At 41.8% G+C, this 16,413-nt stretch overlaps 1 pseudogene; it reads right to left on the minus strand.

Annotated features, from left to right (window-relative positions):
• Positions 1-295: 295 nt before the first annotated feature.
• LOC136099943 (photoreceptor cilium actin regulator-like) lies at positions 296-10,851 on the minus strand (annotated as a pseudogene).
• Positions 10,852-16,413: the final 5,562 nt, after the last annotated feature.

A 16,413-nucleotide genomic window follows, 5' to 3' on the forward strand; every position in this document is an offset into this window, starting at 1 on the left:
AAGCTTAAATCAGGGCACGGGAAGGGTGGAAGCACAGCTGATCTCTGCTCTGCTCTGTCAGTGTACAGGCTTGATCTTGTAGCCTAAAGAAGGCACGTTTGTGTAGTGGAAATGCAACCTTAATTGATGTACAAGTAAAACATAAAACAGGCTTGCACTGTGGTGAGGAGGAAGCAAATAGACTTTTTATAGCACAGGGCACTAGTTAGCGTACTAAGGAAGAAATCAGTAGTATAACATTGGGGTAAGATTTAAGCTGTTTGCATACAGAATGTAAGAGAGCTCAATTCATACCTTGCATATAAAAACTCTGATTTATTTACATCAGTAAAAAATAAATCTTAAATTTGAGTATGGTCTTATAAAACAATTGTATTCCAGAAAAATTACATTAATGAAAAATGAAAGTGTTGTCCAAAAAAACTGTATAAACATTTTTTTTTAAAGTGACCACCCAAACTATAATTTCCTCCATACTATAGTTACTCTTAATCTCATGCTTGCGATACAAATTGAAGGTAAACACTTTATTTGCAATAGTCCTGTACATTAACTGTACTGAAGAGAATCTGTTAGCTGTATGTAGTCACAAATTCATATTATAAAGTTGTAGATCGCTCCTGGAGAAGCTCTGTTTCTTGAATATAATTCTCTGTTTTCTGCAGCGTCCTTAGAGCAGCATCCGAACCCTTCAGCAGCTGCAGTGTTCAAGTGGGGTTGTGTTTGCAATGAGCCTCCTGACGACCATGGGCTTAGTCAAAGCTGGGAGAGATGCTGTGGTCGGATGACAGTTTGTGTGCCAGGTTTTCAGGGGAGCCTGGTTTTTGGGGGAAGATGCTTTGGCTGACTCCACGTCTAGCTGGCACATGTGTGAGGAGGTTTCCAGCCTGATTGCTGAATTGAAGTGTTGCTCCATGTGCCGCTGTAGCTCTTGTACCACAGATTTTGGTGCCTGGGGTATATAAATGAATACTTTCTCTCATCACCCATCATGGGTGCCGGGACATTTCAGCATGAAACCATAAAGAGATAAAATGATTGTAGCAGCTGAGCAGAAGTTGTCCTCCCACTCTGTCACATTTTCATCTTCAAAGCCACATTTAGGCATGCAAAGCGCTGACTTTCTGCTGTCATGTTCCTGATTTGGTTCCATTCTGGGTAGTTCCTGCCAGCAGAACAGACAAACTCAAAGTGCACGCGAATGTATTTGTATCTCTGTGTATCTGGGAGGGAGCTACACTTCTGATGAGGGGGAAGGCCAGCCTGCAGTTTGCCCTGCTGTTGATCTTTGCAGTACCCGCAGTGATTTCCCAGTTCAACAGGGGACGGTGCATCTGCCTGTGTGACTGCAAGGTGGATGTGTTGACATCTCCTGGCTGTACACTCTGGGTAAGGCTGCTGTACCACCTCAAGCTCACAAAGCCCTGACGATCCACAGCATCTGCTTACCGGGAGTTGCTTCTTTCTGTTCAATACCTCACCTTAAATATGACAATTAAGGTGTCAGAAGATGGCACTGAAATAATTGAAGAAGGATCGTTGTGATTAAGGCACCAGACTAAAACCTCAGGAGCTCAGTATCCAAAGGGGTCCCTTGTACAGCACAACACGAGTCTCAGTTCTCCCACCATGAAGGTGGCAGGAAAGGTTAAAAATCCTGTGTGAAGGCGGAGTGCCCAGATGCCACTATCATGAAAACCATAAGAAAAATTTAAACTATTCCTATCAAAACAGGACCACAAATGGCTTTTTTTTTTTCCTGGATCTCATTCTGTGCTGAAGTTGCATATAAAATCACATCAAATTAAAGTAATTAAAATTACATTAATTCAAATTTGCATCTTAATTGTGATGATAAATGAGGTGAGCAAGATCCAGTAAATTCTGAAACTGTATTCCACTGTAAAAGCCTGGGATTAATCGACTGTAAAGAACTTGTGTTTTTATTAACAAACATCTGTCTAGACTCTTCAGTGAAATGACAATAAATCCCCTCAAACGGCATAAATCAGAAAGAATATAAATCTGTTTCAGGGAGAGCAGGGTTCTCTATGCTAGCATTCTCTTCTCTTTAAAAAAAAGAAAAAAAATACATGTCCTTAGGTGCCTCAGGATTCATAATGTTTGATTGGGCTATTACAAAACTACTCTAATCAGGATTAAGCCTTGTACCCTGGAAACTAGAGGTGATGAGATTATATGATGATCAAGGGTGATTTAGAAGATCAAAGCCTTTTTTGAGGGAATAAGGTCCCTAATTTTACTCCTTTAAAAGAGGTTATTTTGTTTTAACTTGTATTGGTCTTATTCTCTTTCTGCATGTTGACAAATACCCAGTGTAAAGGTGTGGTTTTGCTGAAGCCATTGATGTTTTTGCAAGAAAAATCAATTGGTTCAGGATTTTACCTCCCCCCTGGAAATGTCACAACAGACACTTTTTACATAACTGAAACTTTGGTGCCTCCTGAATAAATAAATTGTCAAATATTGATAATTTCTGAAAGTTTTTGAACTCCTTTAGCCAAACAGCGAAACAAAGGACTTCTCTCTGGGTCCTGTCTTTATCAAATCAAATTGCCTCAGACTTGACCAACTGCGAAGTATTTCTTTTGCTCAGTGTAAATCTTCGAGTTGCGCCACGAAATGCAATCCAAAGAAGAAGCAGCTGCCTACCCCTCTACTGATATTTCACTAGATTGTTAGGACCAGTCTGGGTTTTTCCATGTGATGCCGTCATATTGTTTCCTAAAAAAAACAATGGAGCCAGGCTTTGGAGGTTTGGTTAAGGCCCCCTGGGGCCTCTGGCTTTGATTCTTTGCAGGTGCTTCTGCTGTCAGTCCCTCTGCAGCCCCTGGCCCACGATGTAGAGCTCGGGGTGGGACGCGGATCTGTTGGACTCTTTGATTTCGGGTACGCAAGGGCTGTTCCAAGAGTCGCCTGCTTTCCTAGGGCTCTCCTCCAAGCTGCAGAAGGAAAGATGCTTAAGTTAAGAGGCTAATGAATTGTGACTTTTTAAAACAGCACTGATTAGACCACATTAACCCTCAAAGCACAGATGCTGCACAATACTATGTAATTCCCTGTCTCCTGTGTATATGCACTGTACTGTTCACTCCCAAAAGTCTACTGGGAAGCAAACGTTTCATATGTCGAACCGGGGATCAGTATGAATCTGGGTTTACTTGCAGGTGGACACAGACTTGCACAAAAAGTCTTGTTCCGACCCTGCTGGAGGAAAGGTCTTACCTCTGTTACACATCTGTTGAGTGAGGTTACAGTGATTTCTGAGTATGCCAACATGACTGTGGGATGCTGCAGTCAGGAGAACTGAGACACGGAAAGTGTAAATGATGTTCCTGAAGTCACACTGGCAATCTTTAGGGTCACAGGGACTTTATGAATCAAGATCTATTATAGCAGTGGAGCTAGTCATGTATGTCTCACGCCTTGGGCCTTCATGCTGAAATGTGCCCTGTGTTGCTGTAACTAATTAAAGTGGTTTAAGCTCAACATGAGTTATCTGGGAATCATTATTGTGTTTTAAGTATATAAACTGTTAAACTGTATTAGCTTTCAACTACAGACAAGCTGTCGTGTTCCTATTCTGACTGCTAGGAGTTTAATTATTTGAACTGAGGAAGAGATTTCTGATATGTGACCAGTCATGAAAATAATCCAGACCCAAATATCACCCAGTTGCAGAAGGTCTCACTTGGGCTACTTGCTTTCGGTCTGATTCAGTCAACACAATCCATCCTCAAGCCCTCCTCGAACAATATCTTAAAGGCATGTAATCTTTTATCTTTGTTCTACCTCTTGGGAGATTAGGAATCTTAATAAAATATTATTTTGTTTAACTGCACACACAGAAATCCTATTACAGATCAGCAAGATTTCTGTGAGCAGAGCGATTGTACATGTTATGCCTTGATAAGATGCCAATAGCTGCTGATCGCTGTCAAACGACCAAGCTTAGAAACCAGCAAAGTCAGCTCATTCTGTCCATGTACTGGCTGTCCATGTGGGAACCAGTTGTACTGACTTGAGCACTGAAACCTGAAACTCTCATCAAGTACCCTAAGACTGGACACAAAAGCTCTAGCTCCCGCCTTAGGGCTAATGATGTCTTAAGTCCTGATACTCCTTAGAGAACAGGATGGGCAGGAGACAATCTTGGGAAAGAAATGCTTTTTGCCTTCTAGGGGATCAGCGAGTGTACAGGAGACATGCAAGTCTGCGTATAGCACTGACATTTAATGCCTGGCAACACCAGTTAGCAAGTGAGATGGAAGTCACCCCCCTTTTTTGGTGTTTCTTCTAAAATGGAGTGGGTGGGAGAGGATGCTCAGCTGCCTAATGAGAAACATGTTGCTTGTACAAGCTCCTCTCTTAAACAATCTGTTTCTCAGCAAATTGATGTTTTAATTGGGCATGGAAAAATTGGAGGACTCTATCCTTGAGTTTGGGAGCATAGTAGAAACTGGCTAACTCACTGATTTTCAAAATGTTTTACCTGTAAAAGAGTGATGCTATTGCAGGTTTGCCTCTGCCTCTCCTCCCTCCTGTGACTAGTGCTTGGAGCTGCTAATAACACACAAAACCCCCACACAGACAAAAAAATAGGCATTGTTATATTTGTAGAGGAGAGGTAGAGCAAGGGAAGGAATGAAGGAAAGGAGACTGACAGCTGGTTGGGAATAGCTTGTGAACTTGAGACCAGATGCAAACATGGCCAGAACGAGGAGGTTTAGGAGCACAACATCTGGTTTGGGGACACGTTTCGAAATTTCCCTCCGTCAGCTGAATGAATGGCAAGGCAGAGGAAGCCTTGTATGCTTAATGAACTTGAAGGAGAAAGACGGACCAGGGTATGGTGGTTTGTCTCTTATGGCATCTGCTGCAAGAGCAGGGGTCGGCATCTGTGCATGGGGATGTGGCGCTCACAGCTGTGGCAACCGTGCTGGTCCCCAGTGACTGGAGATGAGCAGCAGTGATGGGAGGAGCTCTTGGAGCTTCTGCCTTATGCTGGTTCCTAAAACAGTTCTCTGCCCATCAGTGTATTTGCTGTGATATTCAAATAAGGCCATTTGATGTAAGGTCTGTAAAAGCTTCCTCCAGGCAGCTTATTTTAAATGTAAGAAAACACACGGTAGTGTATTGCATTTTAAATCACTGTATGTGGCAATTAATGGGCCAATTTTCCCTTTTGCTTATATTGATATAAATTTGGACTAACTCAGCAGGACTACTTTTGATGTCCATTTGTATAAATGGTAAGTTGAATTTGGCTCAGGATATATGTCGTTCTTCCAAAATGCTGTATATCATAACACTAGCATATATAATTTTTTTCATGAAAGGGAAGATTTTATTTACAGTGGTTTGTTTTGGTTTTTTTTTATATTACTCTCTATGCTCTGACAGACTACAATAGAAAGATAATACACCCCATTTAAGTATAAATTAGCTAACAATTTATAAAAGACTGTTTTTCACATTGATCCATAAAACTGCCAGGGCTTTTGTCTTGCAAGGTTTGATATAAAGCCTCTTCTGAAAACATTTATATCTGCTAGCAGGCACTGGAGTAGGCAAAGCTGACTTCACATAGTACACAACAACAACAGAAAACACAGCAACAACATATAGGACTTTTAGGAAACTTTCAAATGTCAGAATATATTGCAATATTAGAACTGGGAATGCAAACCGGTCTGCATTTCTCCGTGTTCTTCACATGTTTTGTTCAGCACTTTTCTCTACTGTCCCTGTGGGAAACTTGATCCTTTTTCTGTCTCTAGGGAGGGAATTCCTGGACACCTTACTTCAGTGCCTATGACTGTCCCTTTACTCATTCAGTATCCAGGACTGTCCCAGTATTTACAATGTGCGGAGTGCTTGTGCACTTACAAGTGCAGTTTTGTCTCCTGCTAGTGTTGGTCTTGCAATCTCTGCTCATGGGGATGATTCACATGATTTCAGCTGTTCTCTGGCAAGAGTAACAATATTCCTCACATGAGGAAAGGCTGCCTGAGAAGGGTCTTAATCCTCTTGCGTAGCTTAGAGCTTAATGGACTTAAACATCCTAAGATGCTAAGAAACTAGAATAACAACCCTTTTTACTTCCGGGCTGTTACACTGATCTTTGAGTATTCCCAAATACCATTTCTGTTTCCTAGCTGGTTCTGAGTTGTTGTTTTGTTTTTGTTTTTGTTTTGTTTTGTTTTGTGTGGGTTTTTTTGTTTGTTTGTTTTTGTTTGTGTTTTTTTTTTTTTTTAAGTGGTAGAGAGAATTTAAAGGTAAGCCCAGATTTTTTTAAAAATGGCCACCAATGCTTGCAAACATGGAACTGGTGTGTTGATGCTCCAATTTGTTTAAACTGACTTTTTCAGAGCAATTAATCTTCAGTAGCCATGGGAGGTTTCTCCACTTTGAAAACTGGGCTTGGGCTGTGGACTCATTAGACTTGAAATTGGCACCTAGTTCTGAAAGCCTACATGAGAAGCTCAGAAGCTCACATTATCTGTCATTCTTGCCAGCTGATTTGAAACATTTTAATAGAGATATCAGGTGAACAGTTTACTGGCTTAGAAGCTGAAGTTAGGAATGATACCCTTCCTCTTGGTCCAAGCCTACCTCCTAATGGTTATTTAAAGATGTGTGTAACCTGATGGTTACTTCAGAGCTTTTAAGAATTGAATGTGGCTATCTTTAGCCCCCATGCAAATAAGAGAAGTTCTGTGCCATGAAACCAACACTGAATTTTCCCTGGGGTACCTGTCACAGCAGATATGTAAGTGTAAGGCTTGAGCAACCCATGGAAGCTTAACTCCTCCCTGTATTCATACTGGCAGACTGAAATCTGGGGTGAGAAAATAGAACAGAATATTTCAGTTGGAAGTGATCTACAACAATCACCTAGTGCAACTGCCATGGTATCTTTGCCCAGCTGTCTGTTCTGCACATGAAGAGAGCACTTTTCTGGGAAATCTCTCAACGACATTAAATTCTCATCAGGAGCTCAGAAAGCCAATGCAGTGCTACCCTTCCGCTTCCTTGGCCTAGAGTGGGAAGTTTCTTACCTTGCGTGGTTAAGCGCGGGTTCACTGCCAGATGTCACGGCAGCTGGAAGACGAAACAGGACCCCTGGTCGGCGGTCAGAGAAACTTCTCCTCACAAACGGCTGAGGATTGGCAGCGCTCAGGGATAGCTTTCTGGTCCGGTCTCCAGGCTGCCGGAAAAGCAGGCTGGTCTTTTGGGAAAGTGATGAAGCTTCAGGCTGACTGGTCGCTTCCACAGAGGGTTTGGTGGGTTCCTGTGGAGGTCTGGCTTCAAATAAGGAAGAGGTGGCTGGGCAAAATATCGAATGAACATTGCTGCCTCTCTTGGAGGAGGAGAGCTGGTGCTCATCTCCAGCATCCAGCCCAGGTCTTGGCCCCTTGTAGGAGCGGGATGGGGAGGTTGGTGGGGAAGGAGCGGTGGAGAACGGTGGGGGACTTGCATCTCGGCGGTAGGCTGGGGAGCCCAGCATCCGGTATGGTGTTGGCGAGCTTTGCTTGTGTCCCGTGGGAGGGCTGAGCGGTTTTCGCTGGGGTGGTGGAGAAGGCAGCTTCTTCTGTGAGGGTGGGCTGGGCACCCTGGGACTTGCGGGGGGACTCGGTTTCCTTTGCGTGGTGGGTGAGCTTGGTTGCGGGTTGCTACAAGCCTGCAGAGAGCGTCTGTGGTGTGTTGGGGGGCTAAAAAGCCGTTTCTCCATTGGTGGAGAAGGAGGAGGAGGAGTTCTCGTTGGGGAGACCCTCCTGGCAAATGCTGAGCCTTTTTCATTTCTCCTGAGCAAATCAGGAGAACCTTGCTTCTGGTACTGCACCAAAGTCGCAGGTGAATTGGGCTCTTTGCTCTCTGAGCTGTTGATGTGTGGTTTTGAAACCCCACTGGGATTTTGAAGAGGAATGATTTTATGGGTTTGCTTGTACAAATCTGCAGCCTCTTTCCTCTGGGTTTCCAGTATCTCCTCCTGGCTAGGTATGTGCACACTGGTAGGGTTCAGCTCCAGAGAGTACCTCTGCAGTTTCTCGTCCCCTGCTCCTGTATTCCTTAGACCTTTATTAGTGATCGCACTGGGGCCACTGATGTTTTTACTTGGCAGTAAGTCAATGGACTGGACAGAGGCTTTCATTTTTGGGGAAACTTGTGCTCTCTTAGCAGCATGAAATTCTGTTTTGGCAGGCTTTTTGGCATCTTCTGAAGAGTTTCCTTCTATTTTTGCAGTTTCTTCAGGCTCAGATAAATCGAAACACGTGTCCATTAACATTTCAGGTGGTGGTGGTGGCAGGTTCTCAAGGTCTTCGTCAGCTTCTTCCTTTGTGTCCTTCTTGCTTAATTCTGCAGTTAGTGCAGGAGGAAAGGCATTTGGAAAGCTAGAAGAAACTCCATTGGCGTCTGAAGGGTCCGTGTCTTCTACTGGTGAAATACGATGCTTAGGATTTAAAGGTGCCAGGCCTCTCTGGAAAGGAATGGTGGGTGGAATAACTGGAAGTCCAAATTTTCTGAGGCAGGCCTTCAATTTGCTAGAGGACCTGGCTGTAACTTGTTCATCCTGTAAATAGGGTGCTGCTCTTGATTTCCAAGGCTCTGGGTTGCTATGTGTATCCTTCTTCTCATAAAACATTTCAAGCCTTTTGCTGAGCTCTTTCTGAGTTCTCTGCAGCTCTAGGAGGGTCAGGTCCTCTGCCTGGCTTCTGAGGGACTCCTCTGACCTGGACCGTCGTTGTTTCCTGAAGGTTTTCTGTCTGCCCATTGCTGTACTGGGCCTTGTTGTTAAAACCGCTCTTCCACTCTCATCCTCTGTCCATTCTTTATGTCTGGATTTAGCTGGGACAAACTTGATTTTTTCACTGATGGCATATTTCATCTTCAGAATAATTTCCTCTCTCTCTGCATTCTCTGTCCTCTTGATGGACTGTCTTTGCGTGTTATCAGTGACTGCAGGTGAAGACAGGGGCCTCCTCGGCAGGGCATCCTTCCCCATATCTGATAAACTTGTGTTGTCATCATCCTCGCCCAGGGTGCTTCCCTCATCATCTTCATCATCATCATAAGGAAAATCTGTTGATTCACATATTTTGAAATGTTCATCTTCCTGAATAGAGTCAGACTGGAAGGAGTTATAGGAATGACTTTTTCTCAAGTTTGCATATTGGGGCGTGGTAGAAATGCCTTCTGGTACTCTACCCTGACAAGAAGTTGCTTCTTTACTCCGCACAGATGAGTAAAATATATCTTTAAAATGCCTTTCAAGTGCACAGTCATGGGATGTGGCTGTGCCTGGCGACATTGTCCCATCACGCACTGTTCTGGCATACTTTTGGGATGGATGTCCCTGTGCATAGGAATCACAGCTTGCTTGTCCTCCATGCTGGCTGAGAGCACTGAAGTCTTTGAGGGATTCGTTGTCCACGCAAATGCCACTGTCCTCAGAGCAGAGAGTCCTGTCATCACCCTGGGACTGAGAGGATCTCACTGCTGAGGCTTCAAGCAGCCTCACCATCCTCAGCAGGCGCTCATCAAAGCTTTGCTTTGCTTTCAGTTTTCCTTCCAGGTTGCTTGCAGCAGACTGCAGGTAGCTGCATGTTTCCTGCAGGGCGTCAGACGTGAGAGAGGCCAGTGTCCCACTCACTAACTGCATTTTATTGACTGTGTACTGCAGTAGTTGTTGCAGAAGATCAGGGTGCTCCTTCAAATCACCTTTTTCTGCTGGCCATGCCAGATTCCCACCTATGTCTTTGAGGAGACTTTCACCATCACTGGCAATTTCTTCCAAGAGCTGGTTGATTTCATCAAAACGAAGCACAAGAAAGCTTACCAGCTGCTGTAGGAAGAGTTGAGTTTGGGTAGCCTGGTTGGCCATATGAAGTATAGTTTCATATTTCGAGAGGTTGGGATTTAAGTAGGTGTATGCACTCTGATGAGCCTTAACAAGCAGTTCTGGGAAATCTACTTTTTTCTCTGTCTCGCACGGTGACGAAATGGACTTTTCTTTACTTTTGCTAGATCGACCTTGTTTTGCCAGCTTGTGATTTTTTGCTTCTTTCCTTTCTTGGGAATTTGCTTTGCATTGCTTTCATCCTTGTCATCCCAAATGAAAGGTGACGCTTCTGATTCACAGGAGCTTTGCTTTCTGATCTGTATGGCCTCAGTGATACTTTTTTGAGACTCAATCAGTTTGGACATAACAACTTCAGCATCTGTGGCTGTCCTCTCAATTTCCTTGTCTTCCCTGGAAACTTGAGGATCTGAATGGGCCTTGGAAGATAACTGCAAATCATCTTTGTTGTCCTGGTCCGATAATTCATCCTCCTTTTCTCTCAGGTATTCTTTCCCCTGGATCCCATACTGGTGGAATTCATCAATATTGTAGCAAGATGAACCTTTAACAAGCAGTGGGATTCCTTTATCTCCCGGATCAATACGCAAAACACTTTTGGGTTTATTGAAAGCCTTAAGACCACTTCTTGCAATTGTATTCGCAATCTCATTGTGAGAGGGTGTGCAGCCCATCCTTTCTCTGTCTTTGGCTTTATCTTTGATTAAAAATCCAAATGAAATAGGAAAAATACAACAAAAATTCAAACTTACTGTTTCATCCTGAACTGCAGACTGGCATTCTTCTCACAGCTTTTCCATCACAATTCCAGTTTTGTTGTTGGTTTTCATTGCTGTTTGCCTCAAAATCTCAGGTGCTCACTGCCCAGGATCTTCTCTTGAGTTGTGCACTGCCTCATTTTATGTTCCCACTCAGGTTTTCTTCTTCAATTCAAAAAAAGAAGTGTGAAAGCTCTGCTGGATTTAGAGCTAATGGATTAAGAGGACTTGTGTGCCTCACTTCTGTCTTGACAGATGTCCACTACAAATAAGAGTTTAAGCTCATTAGGGTAAGCAGGCACCAGCCAGTCAGCACCCGTGTTGTATTTATTAAGGCAGGTTTTTTTCTGCACTATATTGGGAGGCAAAGGGACTTGGTAACTGTCCCTCCTTTATTTCCCTTGTTGCAAAAGCATAACACACGCTGAATGCAGAGATTCAAAGGAAGATACTGTAGTTTAGAGGCCTTTTTGAAGGGAAACTATTTGAACAGGTGCATAAATGATACTCCTGAACTAAGAGAAAGGTGACCTTGACCAAGTATACTTCTATGGGAGAGTACAAGACACGAAATCAAAGGGGTTAGAGACACCTGTTAGACTTCTGCCTTGAGGGCCTTCAATTTTTTCCCCTGCTTGCCAGTGACAAGCTGTTTACTCTTCCTTCTAAGACTTCCAAACAAGATTTTGATTTTTTTTCTTCCCCTCAGTTGATAATTCTTGGAAAGTGGTTTTTTTCCTCTTCTAGATAGTTTCACAACCTGAAAAGGTGAACTGCACGATAACAGTATTTATAGAATAAGTTTTGCATATGTTGTCGAGATGGTATTTGCCTCTAATGGATCTAAACTGTAAAATTTTAGATGAAAGAAAAATTAAATCCAAATTCATATTTTCCTTCCTCTGAGTGTCTTGGGATAAAATCTGAATGTTTTCTTTGCAGTCACAAAAGTGATTTGCTTACTTTTATTTCTTTTCATCACTTAGGGCTTAGTTCTCTGAACTGCAAAACTTTATGGGTTAAAACTATAAGAAAAAAGCTAAAAAATTAAAAACACAGACCCATTTCTGAAAAAAAAACACCAACCAACCAACCAAACCACAAAACTGTTGTTTGGTTCACTTCTGAGATCAGAACAGAATAATCCTTTCTGAAAGAGAAATTTAAGAAGCCAAAGTAGGAATTGAATGAAGCAGAAGATATTTATCTTTTCCAAGTATTGATTTATGAAGGGTGGTATGTGGATGAGGGTGAAAATAGCAATCCCCCCCACGCCAGTTTCCCTTTTCATTACTCAGACTGGCCTAAGTGGATTAGTCTTCTAATTTCCAGATACAGCTTTTCTGCCAAAGGTGGCCATTTCTCAGTGTCACAAGGTCACAGACAGCAGTGGCCAAATCTAATGCTGGGTAGACACCTGCAGCTTCTCTCTAGATTTCTAACTGCATGGTTGAGGGTAACATGTCTGAATCCTAAAAATCTTTGCATGCTACCAAGGCTATAAAACATTCTTAGACTTTAACGAACAGCTTACATGATTCATTCCTTGGTGCTGGACTGCAATAGCTGCATGGAAAGTTGTTATTCTCTGTAGCCTTGTTGTTGAAATCTCTTTTTATGTTCAATGGGGGCAATAAGATTATTGTGTTTGCTGAGGGTTTTGATTGTGGGGTGACTATAAAACCGTGGTAGATGTGTTGCTAACCCCCTCTCCCTTCCTCTTCCCCCTTTAGCCCCCCCTCTCCCCCCTTCCCACTAGGGACAGACAATCAGGAGGGAAAGAAGGACAGAGAGAAGAGAGTTGGAAAAATTAAAAATGTTTTACTAATGCTACTGATGAGAATAGAGAAAATAATACAAAATACACAAAACCAATCTTGAAAGTCCCAGCAACTGCAGAGCCAGCACCCAAAGTCCTGGATTGGACTCTGCAGCCAACCGGAGCTGGATTCAGTCTGTCACTGGGCCTCAGTTCGCAGGGAAGGCCCACAAGGTCCTCTCCTAATGTCAGCCATAAGGAAAAAGGGACGAGATCCTCTTGATCTCCCACTTTTATATGAAGTATTCACGTGAATGGGATGTTATACTCAGTTGGTCAGTTTCTTGGTCACCTGTTTCTCGTTGCCCCTCTCACGAGATGTCCATCCATGCTTATCAATAACTTTGCATTCCATTGCTATGTTTACCAAAACATGTATCTGGTTCTCCAGGAAAATGCAGCTAATATGAAGGCTTTAGCTGACAGGCAAATTCACTAAAAGAGAAACTTGGTTTTAACAAAACCAGGACAGTGTTTTACCAGGGACAGGGCATGTCAGTGATTCCCAGCAAAATTTTTAAAACGACGTGCTTTCTCTAAAATAATTTTCTGGAACACAGAAATTGTACTTAATATACATGATGGCATAGTAATTTCCTTCAAAGCTTTTCTGGAAGGTATCAGGTAATTACTTCTTGGCTCTGCTTCTTGCAAGTCATGTAGCTCACTCTCTGGCTGCTTCTGGGTCTCACTGTGATGTGGTTTCTACACAATGGTCCCAGCTCTTTTTCCATTCCCTTTTAAGCACATATCTAGTATGTTCAAAGTGGAGAAATGGAGCAGATTTAGGCAGCTGCTTCACAGTCAGGATGCTGTAGCCCTCCTTCGTAAGTCAAGGAAAACACAGTAAACCAAGCAGTGAGCCTTAGTGCACCTATTTTGGTTACAGTGGAAGTTAAGAGACATCTTTGGCTATAAAATATCATCAGACATTCCTTTGAAAAGCAGCTCCAAGAGTTCCTTTGTTAGCACTGGGAATTTTGACAATTAACTCCATGTGAGTTATTTGTTGTATTTGGGAAGTCATTTTTCTTTACTTTTTTCCTTTGATTATCCATTCATGTCACTTTTTTTTTTTTTGTTATTGTCAGGCCATGTGTTAATATCTTCCAGGAAATACATGCATGGTTAAAAAATGCAAAATCCTGGTTTATGCTTATTTATTATATAGTCTTTTATTATTTTAAATATTAATATTAAAACAGTAGTAAGTTTATTATTTATTTACTATTAACTAGAGAATCATGGTCATGGAAAACATGTTTTTAATAGGCACCTGTTTTATCCTAACTGTAATTGCAGTTCACATGTATATGCAACATGATTATTTAATGTTCTGTCCAATTTTTTAGCTTATGTGACAGCGCAGGAACTGCTTCCAACCACTTATGAAACTGTATTTCCCCCATCAATACTTCTGTTACTAAGTATTTATATATTGTTTGGAATGTCTGAGGTGCTTTAGAAAAACCAAATCCTCTACTTCGTGGAAAATGCTAAGGAAAATGCTTTGGCTCATGGTCATGCAACAAAAATAAAGACAAAATGGATAAATTAGGTAAAAAACAGTGGTAAAAGAGAATATCAATGAAGTGAACGACAGGGAAATATTTTTGAGTGTAAGGGGATTAGATGAATCTATAATCTGTGATTTAGGATAGCTGTATTTTGATGTCATTCCAAGTGCAGTTACTATAGTAATGTATTTTGGTTTACAATGCTACCACTTGCAGAACACAGGCTGAAAAGGCAACAGCTGGTCATGTTCAAGTGGATGCCCAAGTGGTGTTACCTGTAAACTTGCTAACTAAAGTGATTTTTACAAGTGCACCAGATGAACACAAAACTGTGTTTGAGGAAGGGACCCTATGAAAGCACCAAATATAAGATAATTAAGGATAAAAGGAGGCTTTTCCTTGCATGTGGATTGTGTATAAATTGCCTTTCCTCTTCCTTTCATATACTTTCTTCCTACTGTTAAAATTGGCAGTACTGTCATTTTGATGGGGCTGCCTGGTCATGCACTGCTCCTGAAGGGAAGAACTTAAATATTTAAACCCCATCAGACATAGTTGGTACAATAGATTATAAAAACCAAAGACTAGTCTGAAAGTGGCACTGTAAGTGCCTTAGAAAAGGCAAGAAAAAGGCCTGAATCTAGGCGAAGATGTGTGATACTCAGCCCTCAGAGGTGTTGCCAATGCTGTAACCACGGGATGGATTTTAGAGCCTTATGAAGGAAGAGTCAGTTGACTAAAACTGTATGAAATGACAGTGTAAAACCAGTAACATAAGTTTAAAAAATATGGAAATAAGGTAAATAATAATGAGGGACTGCTTGTGAGAGTGCCCTGGTTTCAGCTGGGATAGAGTTGATTTTCTTCCTAGTAGCTGGTATAGTGCTGTGTTTTGGATTTAGAATGAGAATAATGTTGATAACACACTGATGTTTTAGTTGTCACTCAGTAGTCAAGGACTTTTCAGCTTCTCAGGCAGTGCCAGGTGCACAAGGAGCTGGGAGGGGACACAGCCAGGACAGCTGACCCAGGCTGACCAGAGGGATATTCCATACCATGTGATGTCATGCTCAGTATAGATTCTGGGGGAAGCTGGCCAGGAGACTGGCTGCTCAGTAACTGGCTGAGTATCAGTTGGTGGGTGGTGAGCAATTGCATTGTGAATCACTTGCATCATCATCATCATTATTAGTATTATTATTATTATCATCATCATCATAATAATTATCATTATTATTATTGTTGTTGTTACTATTATTATTTTCTCTTTCTGTCCTATTAAACTTTGTCTTCACCCACAAGGTATACCTTTTTATTTTTTTTTCCAATTCTCTTCCCCATCTCCTGAGGTCGGGGGTGAGCAAACAGCTGTGTGAGAAGTTTAGCTGCCTGCTGAGCTAAACCACAACAGAGAAGTTGCAAGATTTAAAAGAGAAATGTGCATAAATGCTCATACTGGATCTTAAAAATTTAAGGTTTGTATTGGTGGATGATTTCTGAGGAAAGTGCACTCTGCTCGCTGAGGAATTATGAAGCGCTTGAGTGATAACAGCAACTTTAAAGAGCTATTTTGCTCTGAAAGAAACCTGCTTTTTCTTCTTTTATATCAGCAAATTGAATATAACAAGGGAGCTGTTCATATTGTTGGCCTAGATATCACTAAGTAAATAAGAAATTGCTGCTTTTTATTTCAGCTTCTCCTGCAGAGCTGATGCTGTCCTGGGAGATAGAGTAGATTCTCTCTTTTCTGTAACCACTGACAGAAACACTTACAAAGCTTCATAGTGTTTCCCCTGTGGAAACCTGTTGACAACGGTAAGGAATAGGAGTAGCAGGGTTTGAAGGAAATCTGGTTGCAAATAATTAAATGAACCCAGTGAGTCTATACAGAGCCTTTATTAGTGGTGATGGTGCAAGTGAAAGACAAAATTCATACTGACTCTGGGTCAAGGATAAACTTTTCACAACTGGCTGTCTGAGGCTCAACTTATGCCTTCTCTTCTTTTATGTCTAACTTCTAAGCAGGTTGCTTCAGACTGATTGCATGACACAATAAATATGAACTCAATGTTTTCAAAAACCTGTTTTGCAAAAGCAGAACCTTTTTTTTTTTTTTTTAACAGCAGCAGGACAAGAAGAAACAAGTTGTTGAAAACAGGCAGGGGAAACTGGTTTTGTGCTCCAGCAAAAATACTTTACAAAGGAACTAACAGAAGAAGAAATATATATATAAAAAATTAAAGAGTTCTGGGTGTTTGCTTGCTCAGAGTTGTTGATACACCCAAGACGATCCAAAGGAGTAGAGAAAAATTGTGAGTTTAATGCCACCTGAGGTCAGCAATAGTTTTGTGAGATATATTTACATTTGTCTATTATTTTTGGAATATGTATTCTGGTCACTTGGTCATAGTTTCTCTTTGCTAAGAATGCCATGGA

The sequence above is a fragment of the Patagioenas fasciata genome, chromosome 3 (assembly GCF_037038585.1).
Source record: "Patagioenas fasciata isolate bPatFas1 chromosome 3, bPatFas1.hap1, whole genome shotgun sequence".
Lineage (NCBI taxonomy): Eukaryota > Metazoa > Chordata > Aves > Columbiformes > Columbidae > Patagioenas > Patagioenas fasciata.